General features: G+C 39.0%; 1 pseudogene; it reads left to right on the top strand.

The window, feature by feature from the left end:
• Positions 1–4,374: 4,374 nt before the first annotated feature.
• Positions 4,375–7,913, top strand: LOC121979878 (annotated as a pseudogene).
• Positions 7,914–18,389: the final 10,476 nt, after the last annotated feature.

The following is an 18,389-nucleotide window of genomic DNA, read 5'->3' as shown; positions in this document are numbered from 1 at the left end:
TATCATGCCCGACAATTCATCCACCCAGCTTCCCCCTATATGGTCGAGCCGAACCCGAAGAATCCGAAGGATCTCCCAATTGGTGACCTCGGCATGCTCATTGCTTTGGGAATATTCTACGGAAGTGAAGTGCTGCTGGATGCCATACCCTTCGCACCATGCTTGGAGCTCTTGACCGGTGAACTGCCGCCCATTGTCGGACATGAGACGACGGGGAATGCCGAACTGGCATATTATGTGCTGCCAGATGAACTTCTTGACCATCTGCTCTGTTATCCTTGCGAGCGGCTTTGCCTTGACTTATTTTGAGAAATAATCTACCGCTACCAATAAGAACTTCTGTTGTCCGGTCGTCATGGGAAAAGGCCCTACAATATCCATACCCCATTGGTCGAACGGGCAGGATACCGTAGACGCCTTCATCTCCTCCGTTGGCCGATGGGAGAAGCAGTGGTGTTTCTGGTAGGAAAGGCAGTGGGCGACGATTCGGGCGGCATCTTCTTGAAGGGTCGGCCAGAAGTACCCCGCTAGCAGGATCTTCCTTGCCAGCGAGCGGCCACCGGATGTCCTCTGTAAGATCCCTGATGCACTTCCTTCAATATATATTCCACATCCTCTAAGCTGACGCACTTTAGCAACGGTCGGGAGAAGGCCTTCTTGTAGAGCTGGTCCCCTATGAGGGTGAACCGACTTGCTCTTCTTCTTAGTATCTGGGCTTCCTCCCAATCGGGAGGTGTAGTTCCAGAGCGTAAAAATTCCATTATGCATGTTCTCCAATCGCTCGGGACCGTGAGGTCTTCCATTCTGTCAATGTGTGTCACCAAAGATACATGCTCTATCGGTTGCTGGATGACGACCGACGATATTGAACTCGTGAGTTTAGCTAATTCGTCTATCGCCTGGTTCTCCGTTCGGGGAATCTTCTGTATGACAACTTCCTCGAAGTTGATTTTGAGCTTCTTGAAAGCGTCCGCATAGACCCTGAGCCGTGCGTTGTTTATTTCAAAAGCTCCTGAAAGCTGCTGGGAGGGCCTCATATTCAGCCTACAGATCGGCTATGAGGGCCTCATATTCAGCTTCATTATTTGTTACTCGGTAATCCAGCCGGACAGACAGATGCATCCGCTCTTCTTGAGGAGAAAGTAGTAAGATACCGATTTCACTTCCGAGCCGAGTGGACGATCCATCCACAAATATTTTCCATAAGGCTGCTGGCTCGGGGTTCTGTACTTCAGTTATGAAATCTGCTAAGGACTGCGCCTTAATTGTCGTTCGAGGCTGGTACTGGATGTCAAATTTACTGAGCTCGGTTGTCCATTTGATAAGCCGTCCGGATGCCTCTGGGTTGAGGAGGACTCTCCCTAGAGGACTGTTCGTCATAACGATTATCGTGTGTGCCAAGAAGTAAGGTCGGAGCCTCCGCGCAACGAGGACTAACACGAAAGCAAGCTTCTCGAGACCAGTGTAGCGGGATTCGACATCCTTCAGAATGTGACTCAGAAAATACACCGGCTGTTCTTCGCCGTCCGGCCGTACCAACGCCGAGCCAACAGCATGCTCGGTCGATGATAAATAGACACGAAGCGGCTCGCCGATAATTGGCTTAGCTAATACAGGTAGAGAATTCAGATAAACCTTCAAAGCTTCGAACGCACGGTCACATTCTTCATCCCACTAGAATTTAGTAGCTCGGCACAGAATCTTAAAGAAGGGCAAGGCTCGGTAGGCCGTCCGGAAGATGAATCACGATAATGTTGTTATCCGACCGGTGAGACGCTGAACTTCCTTAAGATTTCTAGGTGGCGACATATCCTGCAATTCTTTCACCTTGCTAGGGTTCGCCTCAATGCCACGCTCGGTGACGATATATCCCAAGAAGCGTCCGCCTTTGGCTCCGAACAGACACTTCTGGGGGGTTCAGCTTGACTCTGTACGTTCTCAGTGTCTGGAAGGTTTCTTCTATAACTGCACACAGATCGGCCGCTCGAAGTGATTTAATGAGTATGTCATCTACATATACCTCTAGGTTCCGCCCGATCTGCTTCCGGAACACCTTGTTCATGAGCCACTGGTACGTCGCTCCGACATTCTTTAGTCCTAATGGCATCACGTTGTAGCAGTAGGTGTCGTCCGCCGTAATGAAGCTGACTTTCTCTTGGTCTTCCCGGACGAGCGGCACTTGGTGGTAACCTTGATAAGCATCTAGCATGCATATCAGTTCGCACCCGGCAGTTGAGTCCACCATTTGATCAATCCGGGGCAGCGGGTAAAAATCCTTTGGACACGCCTTGTTCAGATTACGGAAGTCAATGCAGATTCTCCATTTGTTGCTGGGCTTGGAGACTAGCACCACATTTGCAAGCCAGCTTGGGAACTGTACCTCGCGTATATGGCCGGCCTCCAGGAGCTTCTCGACTTCTGCCCGTATGATGACGTTCTGCTCGGCACTATAATCTCGCTTTCTTTGCTTGACGGGGCGAGCGTCCGGCTGGACATGTAGCTCGTGTTGCACGACGCTCGGCGAGATTCCTAGCAGCTCGTGCGTCGACCATGCAAAGACGTCGTGGTTTTGTTGGAGACATCTGGTTAGCTTCTCCTTCTGGCTTGCCTCCAGGTCGGAGGCTATGAACGTCGTAGCCTCCGATCGGGCAGGGTGGATCTGTACCTCCTCCTTTTCTTCATAAACAAAAGTAGGCGGCCTTTCGGTTATAGCGTTTACCTCGATACGGGGGGCCTTCCGAGCGGACCTCGACTCGGCTCGCACCATCTCCACATAGCAACGTCGTACTGCCAACTGATCACCTCTAACTTCTCCCACTTGGTTTTCCACGGGGAACTTGATCTTCTGATGGAAAGTTGAGACGACAACCCGGAACTCGTTGAAAGCCGGTCGGCCCAAAATGACGTTGTACGCTGAGGGAGCATCCACAATGATGAAGTTAGTGGTCCACGTCCTCCTAAGTGGTTCTTCCCCGAGCGAAATGGCCAACTTCATCTGACCGACTGGTTGAACCTCGCTACCAATGAATTCGAATAAGGGTGTGGTCATTGGTAGCAGCTCCACCCTGTCGATCTGGAGCTGGTCGAACGCCTTCTTGAAGATGATGTTGACTGAACTCCCTATGCCAATAAAGATGCGATGAATAGTATAGTTTACTATTACTGCTCGGATGATGAGGGCGTCATCGTGTGACACTTCGACTCCCTCGAGGTCACCAGGACCAAAGCTGATCGTCGGCCTGTTCGCTTTCTCTTGGTTGCATCCCACAGCATATATTTCCAGTCGTCGGGCGTACGACTTGCGGGCTCGGTTGGAGTCACCGCCTGTTGGTCCACCAGCGATGATATTAATTTCCCCCCGAGCGGTATTACTTCTATTTTCTTCCTCCCGAGCAGACGGTCTGGCTTGCTCATGGGAGACTCGGGGGTTTGCCCTTGGCTGGTGATGGTGCTGCTGATGGTGGTGCTGCTCGGGTGAACGCCTAGCTGTTCGCCGCTCGGTGTGCTGATGATGAGCTCGCTTGTCCAGTGAAGGTGATCGACGGCGATAGTTCCTCGACTCAAGTTGGTTGACCGGGGGGAGACTCCGACAGTCTCGAATGTTGTGGTTGGCTGATTAATGGATTTTGCAAAACATGGGAGTCCATACCTTGCCTTTTTGTCTAGGCCGCTCGGCCGCAATGTGCTGAACGACGAGCGACCTGGAATCTTGAGGGGGTCTCATCCCCTTAGCACGTGGTCCTCTAGGTGGTTGCTGGTTGGTGTGTGTTCTCCGTTCGGTTTGGGCTGGGGGCTCGCCTGGCGCTTCCTTCTTTCGGGCCACTTGCGCTTCCTCCACGTTAATATACTCACTTGCTTTTTCAACATGTGGTCGTAGTCGCGAGGCGGCTTCCTGATGAGCGAGCGAAAGAAGTCCCCGTCGACTAAGCCTTGTGTAAAAGCATGCATTATTGTCTCAGAAGAGACCGTGGGGATGTCCATAGCTGCTTGGTTGAAGCATTGGATGTAGGCTCGAAGAGTTTCTCTTGGCCCTTGTTTCATGGAAAAGAGGTTGACGCTGGTCTTCTGATAGCGTCGACTGCTGGCAAAGTGATGGAGGAATGTCGTTCGGAAGTCTCTGAAGTTCTGAATGGATCCGTCCGGTAACCTCCGGAACCAGCGTTGTGCCAAACCGGACAATGTAGTAAGGAAGACTCTACATTTGACTCCGTCGGTGTATTGATGAAGAGTAGCTGCATTATCGAACTTACCGAGATGGTCGTCCAGATACGTTGTAACGCTATATATACTCTCTGATCGATATGGGAGTGTAATGCTTTAGGAGAGGGTCTTGTAAGATCGCCTAGGAGAACTGGCGATTGACCCGCTCGGGGGATGACCCTGCACACAGCGCCTTCCCCTTCCTGGCGTCTCGCACGGGTGCTTCGGCGGACGATCCCTGGTTGGCTAGGGCCAACTCCGACGGAGTTTGGAACAACGCCCGATGAAACGGAATATGGGCGGCTGGCGCGCCTCCTGGTGTGCCGGTCTGCCCCTTGTTCTGTGCCCATGTAGAGTATTGTTCCGGTCGGTCCTCCATTGCCGCTCGGCCCTCAGAAACCGAGGTGGCCTACTGAGCTACCCGCTCGGCCTAGGCCTTCTGTTGTTGCTCGACCATCTTCGCAGCTCGCGCTTGGATGAGTGCGTCGAGCTCCTCGGGAGAGAGCGTCACCATGAGTTGGCGTCCAGCTTCTTCCATCTTCTCTACTCGGATTCAGGTGCGTTCCCACAAACGGCGCCAATTTGATTCTGTCCGAGCACTGAGTAGATGAAAACTGGGGACGTGGTGCTCTCTACTGCCTTTAGGTGATCTTCGCAATGACGTGGACCTCCGGTGAACCTGCAACAAAGCCGGGCCGGGAAGGGGTTCCCGACGACGACCTTCCGACGCTCAAGTCAGGCAACGACGAGATGAAGCAGAGGTAAAATAGTGAGACTGTGACTACAGTAGACAAGAAAAACATACCTCCGTCGAAGTCCGGAGGTCTTTATATAGGACCCCGGAGAGGCGCGTGCACACTTCCCGAGGCGTGCACGCTCCTTAAAGCATACCTCAGAATGGTTGTGTCAGAAAAGCATGCCTAACGCCATACCGCAACTGTCCGAGCATATCTTTGCCACGACAGTGGAAACTTCCACCGTACGATCTTCGGTACAGTCCGACCGTCGACCATGCTGATTGTCGGCGGCAGGTGTCTCGAGAATGATATCACTAGCTGCCCTTTTTGTCCTCTTCTAAGTCCTTTGTCTCTTGCCGGGCTGGACGGGATACCCGCTCGGCCTCGAGGGCGCTCGGGTGCGCATGCGCATCGGACCAGGTGAGAAGGGCGCTCGGTCAAATACTCGGACGAGAGTGCGGTCTGGTTGACCTGCGGTTCGGCCGAGCGGATCGGCCGCTCGGCACGACGGTTCCGCTATAAGGGAGCTTGTGAGCGTCGAAAGCTCGACCAGAGGTCGAGCTATCTGCACGTTGGCCCGGGATTTACTCCGGCCAGTCGGCCAGGTGGCTTCCCCCCGCTCAGCCGAGACCTTGACTCCCCCGTATCATTGACCCCTCCCTATATGGGCCCCCAATTCTTACCACCGGATCACTATTAAATAAATTGATTATTTTGAATAAAATAATTTTATTCCTTCTTATTTGATGATTATATTAATTATCAAAATTATATCTCACTTTTGATAATTATATTAATTATCAAAACTATTAAATATTTAAAAATTGATAATTCAATTTTGTCCACTAACGTAATCCAAATATTTAACTTTTGATAATTACATTAATTATCAAAACTACTAAATATATCAAATAATTTGAAATAAAATAATGTTATACTAGAAGAGTGGGTCTTTGAGGCTCCTAAGTGCATGGTGGAATTTGAAAACTATCAAGCCCTCAAATCCAAACTCTTTGAGAAAACAATTTTGGTCTAATTGAAATAATAAATTGAGTCATAAAATTGGTCAATCCTTATCATGTATTAATAAAAAAAATATAATTCATGACATTAATCACATATCAAATAAATCATGTGATCATTCATATGATTAAAATATCATAATATTTTTTAGTAACCCTACTCTAATTAATACTAATTGATGATATTTAATTATTCTATGCACAAACGGTGTGAAAAATTAAATTAAACAACTTTTAAAAAATTTCACAACAAAATAACTTTATTTAGATCAAACAAATGATCTTATTTAATTATAATTTTTTTTATAAATTTTCTTATAATTCAACAAGCAAATATTATAATATTAGTTGAACTATGAGAGGACTCAACTGCTGCTGAATGAATTATAAACTTTGAAGTTATCTTAGGACTACTGAAGAATAAGACTAAGATAAATGGTGTTGATAAACTCAATTTTTAAAAGATTTAAAGAGAAAAATTACTAAGGATGATAAATCTGATGATAAATTAAAAAAGATAAAGAATGAATATAATCTAAGAACAATAAACCTAATTATAAGAAAGCTGAGAAAAAGTTTACAGAGAAATGTTTCCAACAACTCAATACCAACGATTTCTGTACTGAGCATCTGCATAGCCGAACAGATCAATTAGCTACTGTTCTAGTCAAAAGACACAGCTGCCGACATTTCATTTACTCATGCACGTCACGTCACTTCACTTCACTTCACTTCACATCAATTGATAAAGACCCACCTGTGCGTACATGATTACATCACACACTAGTTCATATCTGCCCCCCAAAACTTCACAAATTCCATCTCATCAAATATCACATGGAGAAGGAAGAATCACACCATAAGCCTCAACACCCATCTACATGTTTGGCAGGTGTTTAATCCTGTGCCATTCGGTGTCTCTGTAACTCGGTCACAGCTTGGAAACAAATGGCTCAGCAGGTTGTATAGTAATGCTCGCTCCCTGTTCTGGTTCCATTTAGTAACAGTAGTGTTTGTCGTCATATTTCCTCTCAAATGGCAGGAAGGAGGTTGGCCTCTTGGATTGCAGCCACTGAATCTTAGGATCGATTTAGTCAGAAACGTTGACTTCTCTAGATCTAATTCCCTGAGCACTCTCATCACTACCTCGTCCTACTCTTCTTCATCGGAATTGGACAGTACAGAGGTCAGATTTCACGACGCCAATTTCTCATCCAAGCAAAATTAACAATTAATGTTCCTCTTTTTCCATATATTTTTTGTCTTTGCAGTCCGCAGGATCCTTATTCCGTGACCGTAGCATCACCCTTGGCAGCCTCATCGGTATCACTGGCCTCCTCGATCTGTCCAGCCGGTCGCTTCGCCGGCGGTGACCGGAGAACAGTTCGAGAATTAAGAAGAAGATCAACGGCGGCGACCACAAGGCAGCCAAGCATTGGTTCTCCTCCTTGCTGTGCGCCAAATTAGCTCAGCTGGGCGGCGAGGTGGCCAGCTCTGCTCCCTCCCTCGGCCACCTTCTAGAGGCCGAGAGGAGGGCAGGCGATGCTCATCAGACTTCACGGCGGACCGGCATCGCCATTGCCTATGAACTGGAAGGGCTGGCTCCTGGTAGACACTTTGGCGCGGAGCCAAATTCCCTCTCCTCCGATGGCCGCATTCTTCCTCCATCAAACAGCTTTGCCCTGCTGTTTCCATGCATGAGTGATCAGGTCGCTGAATGAACGTGGACTCTGTGAGTGAGATGGGATCCTCTGTCTTAAAAATACTGTATCCCCGTATCCCAATATCGATCTGTCCTGAAAATACTGTGTCCCCGTATCCCAATATCGATCAGATGATTATGACATTTTCATGATGTACATTACATCCTTGAGATGTGATTTAGTTCTTCCGATCGGCGCTAAGACACAGGGACACAGTATTTTCAGGACAGAGGATCTCATCTCCTCAACTAGGTTTTATTAAATTGTTCCTCTCTTATCTATTCAATGAACTTACATGTTATTTATGACACGTGGTGATGTAATTAAGATTAATTATAAATTTATGTTATTGAATGTGTATTAAAAAAAATTATTTAATTTTAACATGAAATAATTAAATAATTAAAATAAAAATATGATTGGATCTAATTAATCTCTAGTTAGCTAATTAGAATCATTTTAAAAAATCCTTTCTTTGTGTTTAATATTGCGCGTCAATCATCAATCATCCCCTTCTTCCCTGCCACACAAATTCACCTTGGTATTGCTCGCAAGCATCCGATCTAGATATGGCTCTAATACTATTTGTTCTACTCATAGGATGTTCACATAAGCCTCATGATTTTATTATTGGGTTCTTTTCAAAAAGACTTATACCAATAAAAATATCTTTAATTTTTTTAAACTCATAATCTTTATCAAATCTTTCTAATGTGAGACTTTAATTGAACCCAATAAAAAAAAAATCTCTACAAATATATTATAATTGAGAATCGAACTGTAAATATCTGGGTGACAATTAGACATCCTTCTATTTCACCATAATCCAAAGGGGCACTTAATAGCAAACTAGCTTGTATAGTACTTGTAAATCAATTTTATAAGTGAACAATTTGATAATAACTGAATTGGTTGACTCGTTTAAATCGAAATCGAATAAATTAATTTTTTAACCTAACTTAATCGATTAAATTTTCATATAAAAATTAAATAAATCAAACTGATAAAATATTGATTAAATTATTCAAAAATCAAATAACCGAACTTTCGATTAAATTGAAACTCAAAAAAGAATGGGAGCCCCAAATTACCAAATTAGGGATTTTAACCTCTAAGTTTTAGTGTGGGCATAGTTAAATTCAGTTTAATTGATTTAATCGAATTTAGATTTTATAACGGACATCAAATCTGATTTAACCGAAATAATCAATATTTTTAAGGAAAAAAACTAAAATTTTAAATTAACCAAATCAAAATTTTAACTTCAAACAATTCAGTCGATTAATTCAGTTTAACCAACCTTTTACTCTCCCCTACATCTCGGTTTAACTACAAAATCTAATTTGAACACAAGATGAACGCAAAAATATCTATAACAGTTCTAACTCTCAATTCAATTATCTAACCACCCATTATATCCATTAACTACCAATCAGCTTAGCGTTTTAATTCAAAGGTTCAGCCCAACATTCACCACAAACATAATTCCTAATAAATCCTAATTAAACATCAAAACATAATAAATACAATTATATAGCTTCTCCCTAAATGATTTGGCTACTCAGGGGAAGAAACATTCTCTATACGGGCCTCAATTGTATCATGGTGCACATAAAAAATTATCACTTTTTTAATAAGGAATATATTTTGATGGATTCATGCATAAAATAAATATTTATTAGGATTAAAAAAATTAAAATATTTTCATAATGGTTATAATATTATCTACTTAATTTGGATCGGACTAAGTCCTGATGATTTTAATTTTATACTTTATCTAAAAAATCTCGTACTAATAAAAATTATATACCCTTAATTTTTTTCATATATTTTTAATATTAAATTATATTTACAATCCAACAATCCTCTCAAATGGTTCAATTTGATTTTAACATGATACTCAATCTTACTTAATAGGAGGATCCATATAATCCCTACTTAGTTAGATAAAATTTTAATTATTGTATTAAAGAAATATTAGCCACTTGAATATATTTATGCACGACAATCTGAAATTTTTTTTAAATGTATACAGAGAAAATAGACTTAGGAATAATGGGTGAAATAATCAATAAAATATACTATAACAAGCATAAAAAAAACTAGAGTTGTTTGTGATATCAACTAATGATATAAGAATGGTAAATAATATTGGATATAAGAGATGTGAATGGAGAAGTGGTGGAAGAGAAAAGATGCTTTATTATGAATGAAATTTTAGTTCCATATTGGAAGTTTCATGGTATGTTGGTTGATTGATATTGATTCATATACATTGAGTATGCTAAATGCATAGGGAGAGACTTTCTTTCATGCATGGATGCTTGCCTTAGGCAAGGAAAAATCCTAGTGAGTGAATCCATGTGAGACTTCTAGTAAGTGAAGCCTCTCCGACAACCTACAACAAAAATGACAAACGACAACGGATATTGAATCGTTGTCGTAGGGTCAAAAAATCATTGTAACTGACAACGTTATAAAATGCATTGCCCTACGATAACGGTTTTGAATCCGTTGTCTTTGTAGACATTCGACAACAGTTTTTATTCATTGTTGTTTATATACTAAAATTTTTTTTACCCTATACGACAACGTTTTAAAATCATTGTGGTAGATAATTTTAATATGTTTTACAACGGATAAAACCGTTATCTTTTATCACTTTTCACAAAAAAATTCATTGTGGTTACGTACTTTTTACAACGTTTCTAACTGTTGTCTTTAATGTTCATGTTGTAACATGATAATAATAAACAACCAATCTTTATTTAATATATACAAACCACCAATATAAAACTAAATATTTACTACATTCAATTCATGAAAATGTTATCTTCAAATTTTAAAAATTAACTACACATGAAAATGAGAAAATAATAGTTGTACATGTAATAGAAATCCAAAATATGCTGATCATTGTCACTGTCACTGTTTGATTCAAAATATGTTCTGCATGTTATTTTCATTGTCACTATCTAATTCAGAGTAGGATTTTCTTTTGTGCTTTGTTGAAGACTTTAATTTCGCCTCCCTTGCTTCTGCATTAGCCTTCGCCTTAGTAACAGCTTCAAGCTTCTGCTCCCATTTCAAGGGGGCCTCTTTCTGATCCAGAATTCTCTTCTTCTTCTCTTCAATAAATTGCAAGAACTTCTTGCAGTCCATTTGATACTATACAAGAAAAACTTGAAACCTGTATATTCGTTAAATGATGCAAGGAAGTGCATCTCACAAAGAGAAAAAATCAATGTTAACACTTCTAGTATCTCATGAGTCAAAACACTAGGGATTCAGTACATCATAAAGCATAATATTAGTATTTCTAAAATGTAACTACCATATAGTGCTCAATTTTCTTACCATCTATGTTATACATCATGTATAAATGAGAAAACATTTATAGACAATCATATTGCTAATATTGAAATTTCAGGTACTACATCAATTTTTATCTATAACCACGATAATGACTTTTTGACAACTGCCCTAAGATTATAGTTGGCAAAATAACATATCCCTGAAGTAAATGCCCAACATTGGAAACAGTAAATTCTGTAAATTTTTCTTCATCTATAAACTAACTTTTGGAAAAATAGCAAAGAATCAGACAGATATGTTGGTGCAGTGAGCGCACCAGATGATCGAACCTAAATTTTGATTATGGCAAAGGGTTCAAAGTTAAGCTGTGGTGTTATCTAACAAGGTTCATGGAGCATACAGGAAAGTCCTAAGTGATTCTTAGGCAAAAGCCCTAGCTGCGGTTAGGCAAGGTGAAAACCTAAGGGGGGTAACCTTAGGTCCTAGGGGGTAGTAACCCTAGGTGAAGGAAAAAATCCTAAGGGGGGGGGGGGGGGGAACCTTAGGTCCTAGGGGGTGGTAACCCTAGGTGGCGGAAACCCCTAAGGGGCGGCAACCTTAGGTCCTAGGGGGTCGTAACCCTAGGTGGCGGAAAACCCTAAGGGGCGATAACCTTAGGTCCTAGGGGGTGGTAACCCTAGGTGGAAAAAAACCCTAGGGGGTGGTAACCCTAGGTCCTAGGGGGTGGTAAACCTAGGCGGAAAGTCCAGTCGGTCTGGAGGACCGGACTAGCATCAGGTAATCTCTCCTGAGGGGAGTAGGTGAGGACGTGTTCCCCGCAGAGGGAACAGTAGGCGTCCGGTCGACCTAGGGTTTCTGGTCGGAAATTCGAAGTCAGACCCGGACAGTCCGATGACTGTCAATCACTTGATTTACTATATTTTATATGTGCTAACTTTGTCTTGCAGGGTATGTGTGTGTTTGGTGGACTAACACAATTTACAGGAACAAAGGAGCATCTTTAACCTCGGATGAACAGTGTCCAAGGCGCCTCCATGGGGCTTGGAGGTGCCTCGGGTGCTAGCCGAAGCCAGCTGTCCAGAAGAGTTGGAGGCGCCTCAGAGGAAGCTGGAGGTGCCTTGGACCAGGCGTTGGAGGCGCCTTGGAGCAGCTTGGAGGCGCCTTCAAAGGGATGAGATGCGACCAGGTTTGCGCTGATCCACCCGTACGACTCGGCAGCCTGGAGGCGCCTCGGACAGGCTTGGAGGCGCCTCCAGCACTGTTTATAAGGGGACTTCGAAAAGCAGCTCAATACAACATCGCACAAACAATCTTTCTGCAACCTGCTGCTAACGAGACGTTCCGACAAAGCCTCAACTCGACGCCGACAACCCGGAGTTTCAGATTTAGTCTTTTGTTGTCGGTATAATTTTTATCACTGCTTTGAATTGTACTTAGATTGTAATAGTTTTTACGAACTATAGTTGTTGCCCACCGAAAGCGGTCAGCGATCGCGGGCCTTCGAGTAGGAGTCGAGATATGCTCTGGACGAAGTAACCTCTCGTGTCTTCTGTGTGTTTGTGCATTTTACTATTTCCGCTGCTTTATAACTCGATAGTTTTACGAAATCGACTGTGAAAGCCATGAGCGTTATTCACCTTCCCCTCCCCTCCCCCTCTAGCGCTTTTCGATCTAACAAGATATGTATGTATTTAAAAGGTATTGAATACTAAAAAGATTCATTAGAAATAAAATTAGACACTAAAATAGACATTCAAAAAGTAATTTTTGAATATGACGAGTACAGTTCTATAAAATTTTTTTATCGATTATTACTATAAATTAAAAATTACAGATAAATCGTGACGGACATTCAACACCTCAATTATAATGTGCCTTGAATAAAATTTAAATTGACGTGTCCATCCCACTTCCTGCCATAGCTCCCTAACGCTATCAAATCCATCTCTTTTACTGGATAAGAAAATGGATCGGATTGCCCAATATAAAATATTAAATATGAGTTAGATTCTAGAGGTCAACAAAACCTATATGGAACTTAACGGTGGAGTCGAATAAAAAGACAAGAAAGAGAAAGAAAATTAAAATGAAATAAAGAATAATAAAACTATTCAAGATATCTAGAATGACCGTGAAAGATTTCATATTTTTAGCGGTCAAATTAGAGTAAGAGTTTTTAGTTTTCAGGACTATCACATTTCTATGGAAAAATGCAATGTACAATTCAGAACGAAAGAATCGGGGTGAATAATAAGTTAACAACCGATCCTTTAAATCAAATTGGATAAATTATTATTTTTTATTTAATTAAATTCATCTAAATTTTCTATAAAAATTAAATAAATTGAACGGATAAAATATTAATTAAATTGATAAAAACTGAAATAACTAAAATTAAATTAAACTCAGGAGAAATGAAGATTCATAAATTATATAATTAAAAATTTTAAATTTTCAATTTGTAATTTCGGTTTGGACATAATTTAATTCAATTTAACCGAATTTAAATTTTTAAAATCTAAATCAAATCATTGAAATAAAAATCGATATTTTTCTTTTAAAAATAACTGAACTTTTAACTTTAGTTAAGTTCAATGGATGAATTCGATTTAACTGTTCTTTACTCTTGGTATATTTTTAGAATATTATGATAAATTTAATATAATTGTGTTAGATGTGATAAACTTCATATTAATTTTGTTAAATTTTATAAAATTATCCCAATTAATTTGGTAAAATCATTCAATTTTTATAGATGAATACAGATCACTAGTATAGATGGTTAAGATATAAAAAAATATATATATTTAAATATATTAAATTTTAATTAATTTAAAAATATATAATAATATCTTATGCTTAATCACCGTTACAAACACGCCAAATAGCCAAACAGGATTCACAAAAAAGAAAAAACAAAAGTTGAGCAACAGACACCCAACAACCCACCCGCACCCAGAAGCCAATGTTACTTCTGAGTTAAAGTGCAACAAACACTGCAGATACAAAAACTACACACAAAGATTATATTTATTTATTTTCACTTGGACTTTTAAATAATTTTATATTTTACTTTTGTTTTTATTTTTGTTTTGTTTTGTTTTGTTTTTTTTTTTTTTTTTTTTGTCTATTGTTCTGATAATGAATGTGAATATGCAACGAATATACCGTTTATCTTATTATTTATATTATGTGATGGCAGTGGCGGTTCTGGGAGAGCGGGGTTTTGAGCACCTCTTTTGAATTTCTATTATGTCAATTTTTGTTGTAGTAAAGAAGACAAGATTTTTCTCTGAACATACTCATTTTTATTTTTGCAGGATCCATTATCTGATGGAGCTATATATATATATATATATATATATATATATATATATATATATATATATATATATATATATATATATATATATATATATATATATATATATAACTCTAATGTCTCAATTTGATCCAGACACCACAAATAAAATACGTTATTTTTTTAAAAAAAAAATTAACTCCTGGATTAAGCTAATCAGATTTAACCTTTATGGATTAGAGGTTAGATTATAATATTCAAACTAAAAAAATATATGTTCACGGGATATAATATATGTATTTAGGGTGTTAAGAATTTAATTTTTTTTATTTTTAAAAAATCAAAACAAATAAAAAAACAAATCGAGGCACCTGGATCAATTCTAGATGTCTCGATTAAAAAATAAATAAATAAAAGAAAAATTGAGGTGTTTAGATAATTCTAGACGTCTCGACCAAGCTATCGCGCACAGTTCCACAACAAACAGTTCTATATATATATATATATATATATATACACACACACGTGCATGACCCAATTCAAGGCGCTTCCGATGAGTGCCTTCATCAATTTCTTTTTTTACAAAGTTAAGTCGCCTGGACCAAAATTCAGACACCTCAATTTAATTTTATTTTAAAAAATCAACATTTTCTAAATTTTAAATTCTAAATACATATATTATACCATGTGATTACCTACTTTTTTTTAGTTATATATTTCTTTTAACTTGAACACTATAATCTAACCCCTAAATCCTAGATGTAAAATCTAATTTGCTTAATCTCGATGCTAAAATAAATAAATAAATAAAATAAAAAATATTATTAGGCCACCTAAATATATATCTCGTTGGCATATAAAATTTTTTTAGTTTAAATTTTTTTTTTTTAGCTTGAATACTAAATCCTAAAAACAAAATCTAATTGTTTAACCTTAAGCTTAAAAAAAAACAAACAAACATAGTGGGTTGAATTAAGGTGCTTGCATTTGAACCAAGTGCCTGAACACTACAAAAAATTTGACGAAGGAGCATTCAATATGTTGAAGGCACCTTGATTCGAGGCACATACAAGTCCGTAGCATATATATATATATATATATATATATATATGTTGGCTATAATTGATAAAAATATTTGAGGATGTACGTAAGGATGCTACGTTATATTTTCTTAGGGTATCTACAGTGGAAACTTGTAGAGGGGATATTTTTTCAAATATTTTTCAATCTTAAATATCATTCATTGGAAGAGGATATTGGGGAGGGAATTTAAAATCAATTGGTATAGAGTTATGACGAGTGACTTATCTCTCTTTATTTTTTTTTTAAAAAAATTAAAATATATAGTTAATGATAAAATTTGAGATATTTGATAATAAGATATTTAATAGGTGGATTATATAAATATTTGATTTATGAAATATTTTATTATGAAAGAAATATGATATATTTAAAGAGTGAAATATTGGATTGATGATATGATCACGTGATACAGAGATCTCAAATATTTAATCTTATTCTTACACGTGGATTGAAGAAAAAAAAGATAAAAATTCAAATGACGACCTAAATTAAAAGAAATAAAAAATCGGCATCTGTTATTTTGTTAACGGCAATTTATCAAAGGACGTACGTGGAAATCTAAATTTATCAAAAGATATATATTACTTTGGTATTACCAAAGAGCACATTTTTTTAAATGCATTTCCTATTTTACCCTCTTAATAATTTGACTTTTTCTATTATTTTTCTTTTCTTCATTATATTTCTCTCTCTTCCCTCTGTCGGCAGAAGATAGGAATAACATTAGTCAATTTTTAATCACATTTTAATACATTTGAAGAAGTCAAAATAAATAATGGACATCATATTTGGAATCCTTGCAATTTTAGAAATCCATAGAATTGAAATGGGTGCAATCGGAACTTTCTAGGTCGATCAGTGGGTTTCGGTCAAAACTCACTGATGGACCTAGAGAGTTCCGATTGCACTCATTTCAGTTTCTATGGATTTCTAAAATTACAAGGAGTTCAAATATGGTGTACATTATTTATTTTGGCTTTTTATAGATGTTAACAAGCAAAATCAAAGAATCAACATAAAAGCCCACGTTGGGTCTGATATGGAATCATATCAGGCCCAACGTGCGCCTGATATCATTCCATATCAGGCCCACGTTGGGCTGAATGATATCAGGCCCACGTTGGGCCTGATTTGAGTCCATATCAGACCCAATGTAGGATTTTTTTGTCGATTCTTTAATTTTACTTGTTAACATCTATAAAAAGCCAAAATAAATAATGAATATCATATTTGAACTCCTTGCAATTTTAGAAATCAATAGATAATGAATGTTTACAAAGCTTAGGCTTTCAGTGATACACTCCAACATTTCTAAAATTGCAAGGAGTTAAAATATGGTGTCCATTATTATTTTTGGCACTCCTAGTGGTGGACCAGAGGTTTTGAAAACCCTAAATCTCTCTTTCTTTTTTTTTTCATTTTTTTTGTTTAGGCCTGATATGAAAAGATATCATGCCTACGTTGGGCCTGATATCTCCCCATATCAGGCCCAATGTGGGCCTGATATGGGAGATATCATGCCTAGTAACAACAAAAAAAAAAGAAATAAAGAGAGATTTAGGGTTTTCAAAACCTCTGGTCTACCAAAAATAATAATGGACATCATATTTAAACTCCTTACTTAGAAATTATAGAAACTAAAATGGGTGCTGAGACTTTCAGGTCGATCACCTTTGGCCAAACCCACGGATGGACCCAGAGAGTCCGATCGCACCCATTTCAGTTTATGGATTTAAATCGCAAGGAGTTCAAATATGGCGTCCATTATTTATTTTGGCTTTTTAGATGTTAACAAGTAAAATTAAAGAATCGACAAAATCCCACATTGGGCCCGATGGACTCAAATCGAGCCCAACGGGCCCATATAAATGATATCAGCGTTGGGCCCGATATGATTTCACATCGGCCCAACGTAGCTTTTACCGATTATTTGATTTTGCTTGTTAACATATAAAGCAAAATAAATAATGTACACCATATTTGAACTCCTTTCAATTTAGAAATCCATAAATCGAATGATCAATCAGGGATCTCGGTGCATTCAGTTTGACCTTGAAACCCAATGACCTAAAAAGCTTCGATTGCACCCATTTCAGTTTTTATGAATTTCTAAAATTGCAAGGAGTTAAAATATAGTGTCCATTATTATTTTTGGCACTCCTAGTGGTGGACCAGAGGTTTTGAAAACCCTAAATCTCTCTTTATTTTTTTTTTATTTTTTTATTTTTTGTTGTTACTAGGCCTGATATCTCCCATATCAGGCCTACATTGGGCCTGATATGGGGAGATATCAGGCCCACATTGGGCCTGATATGAAGAGATATCAGACCCAACGTGGGCATGATATCTTTTCATATCAGGCCTAAACAAAAAAAAAAAGAAAAAAAAATGAAAGAGAGATTTAGGGTTTTCAAAATCTCTGGTCCACCACTAGGAGTGCCAAAAATAATAATGGACACCATATTTTAACTCCTTGTAATTTTATGCAATCGGAGCTTTCTAGGTCGATCAGTGGGTTTCGGTCAAAACCCACTGATGTACCTAGAGAGCTCCAATTACACCCATTTCAGTTTCTATGGATTTCTAAAATTGCAAGGAGTTCAAATATGGTGGCCATTATTTATTTTGGCTTTTTATATATGTTAACAAGTAAAATTAAAGAATCGGCATAAAAGCCCACATTGGACCTGATATGGACTCAAATCAGGCCCAACGTGGGCCTGATATGGAATGATATCAGACCCACGTTGGGCCTGATATGATTCCATATCAGGTCCAACATGGGCTTTTATGCCGATTCTTTGATTTTACTTGTTAATATCTATAAAAAGCTAAAATAAATAATGTACACTATATTTGAACTCCTTGCAATTTTAGAAATCCATAGAAACTGAAATGAGTGCAATCGGAGCTCTCTAGGTCTATCAGTGAGTTTTGACCGAAATCCATTGATCGACCTAGAAAGCTCCGATTGCACTCATTTCAGGTCCTGTGGATTTCTAAAATTTCAAGTTGTCCAAATATGGTG

This window comes from Zingiber officinale, chromosome 5A, assembly GCF_018446385.1.
Source record: "Zingiber officinale cultivar Zhangliang chromosome 5A, Zo_v1.1, whole genome shotgun sequence".
Taxonomy (NCBI): domain Eukaryota; kingdom Viridiplantae; phylum Streptophyta; class Magnoliopsida; order Zingiberales; family Zingiberaceae; genus Zingiber; species Zingiber officinale.
The sequence above is the reverse complement of the archived record's forward strand: the minus strand, read 5'-3'. Positions and strand labels throughout refer to the sequence as shown.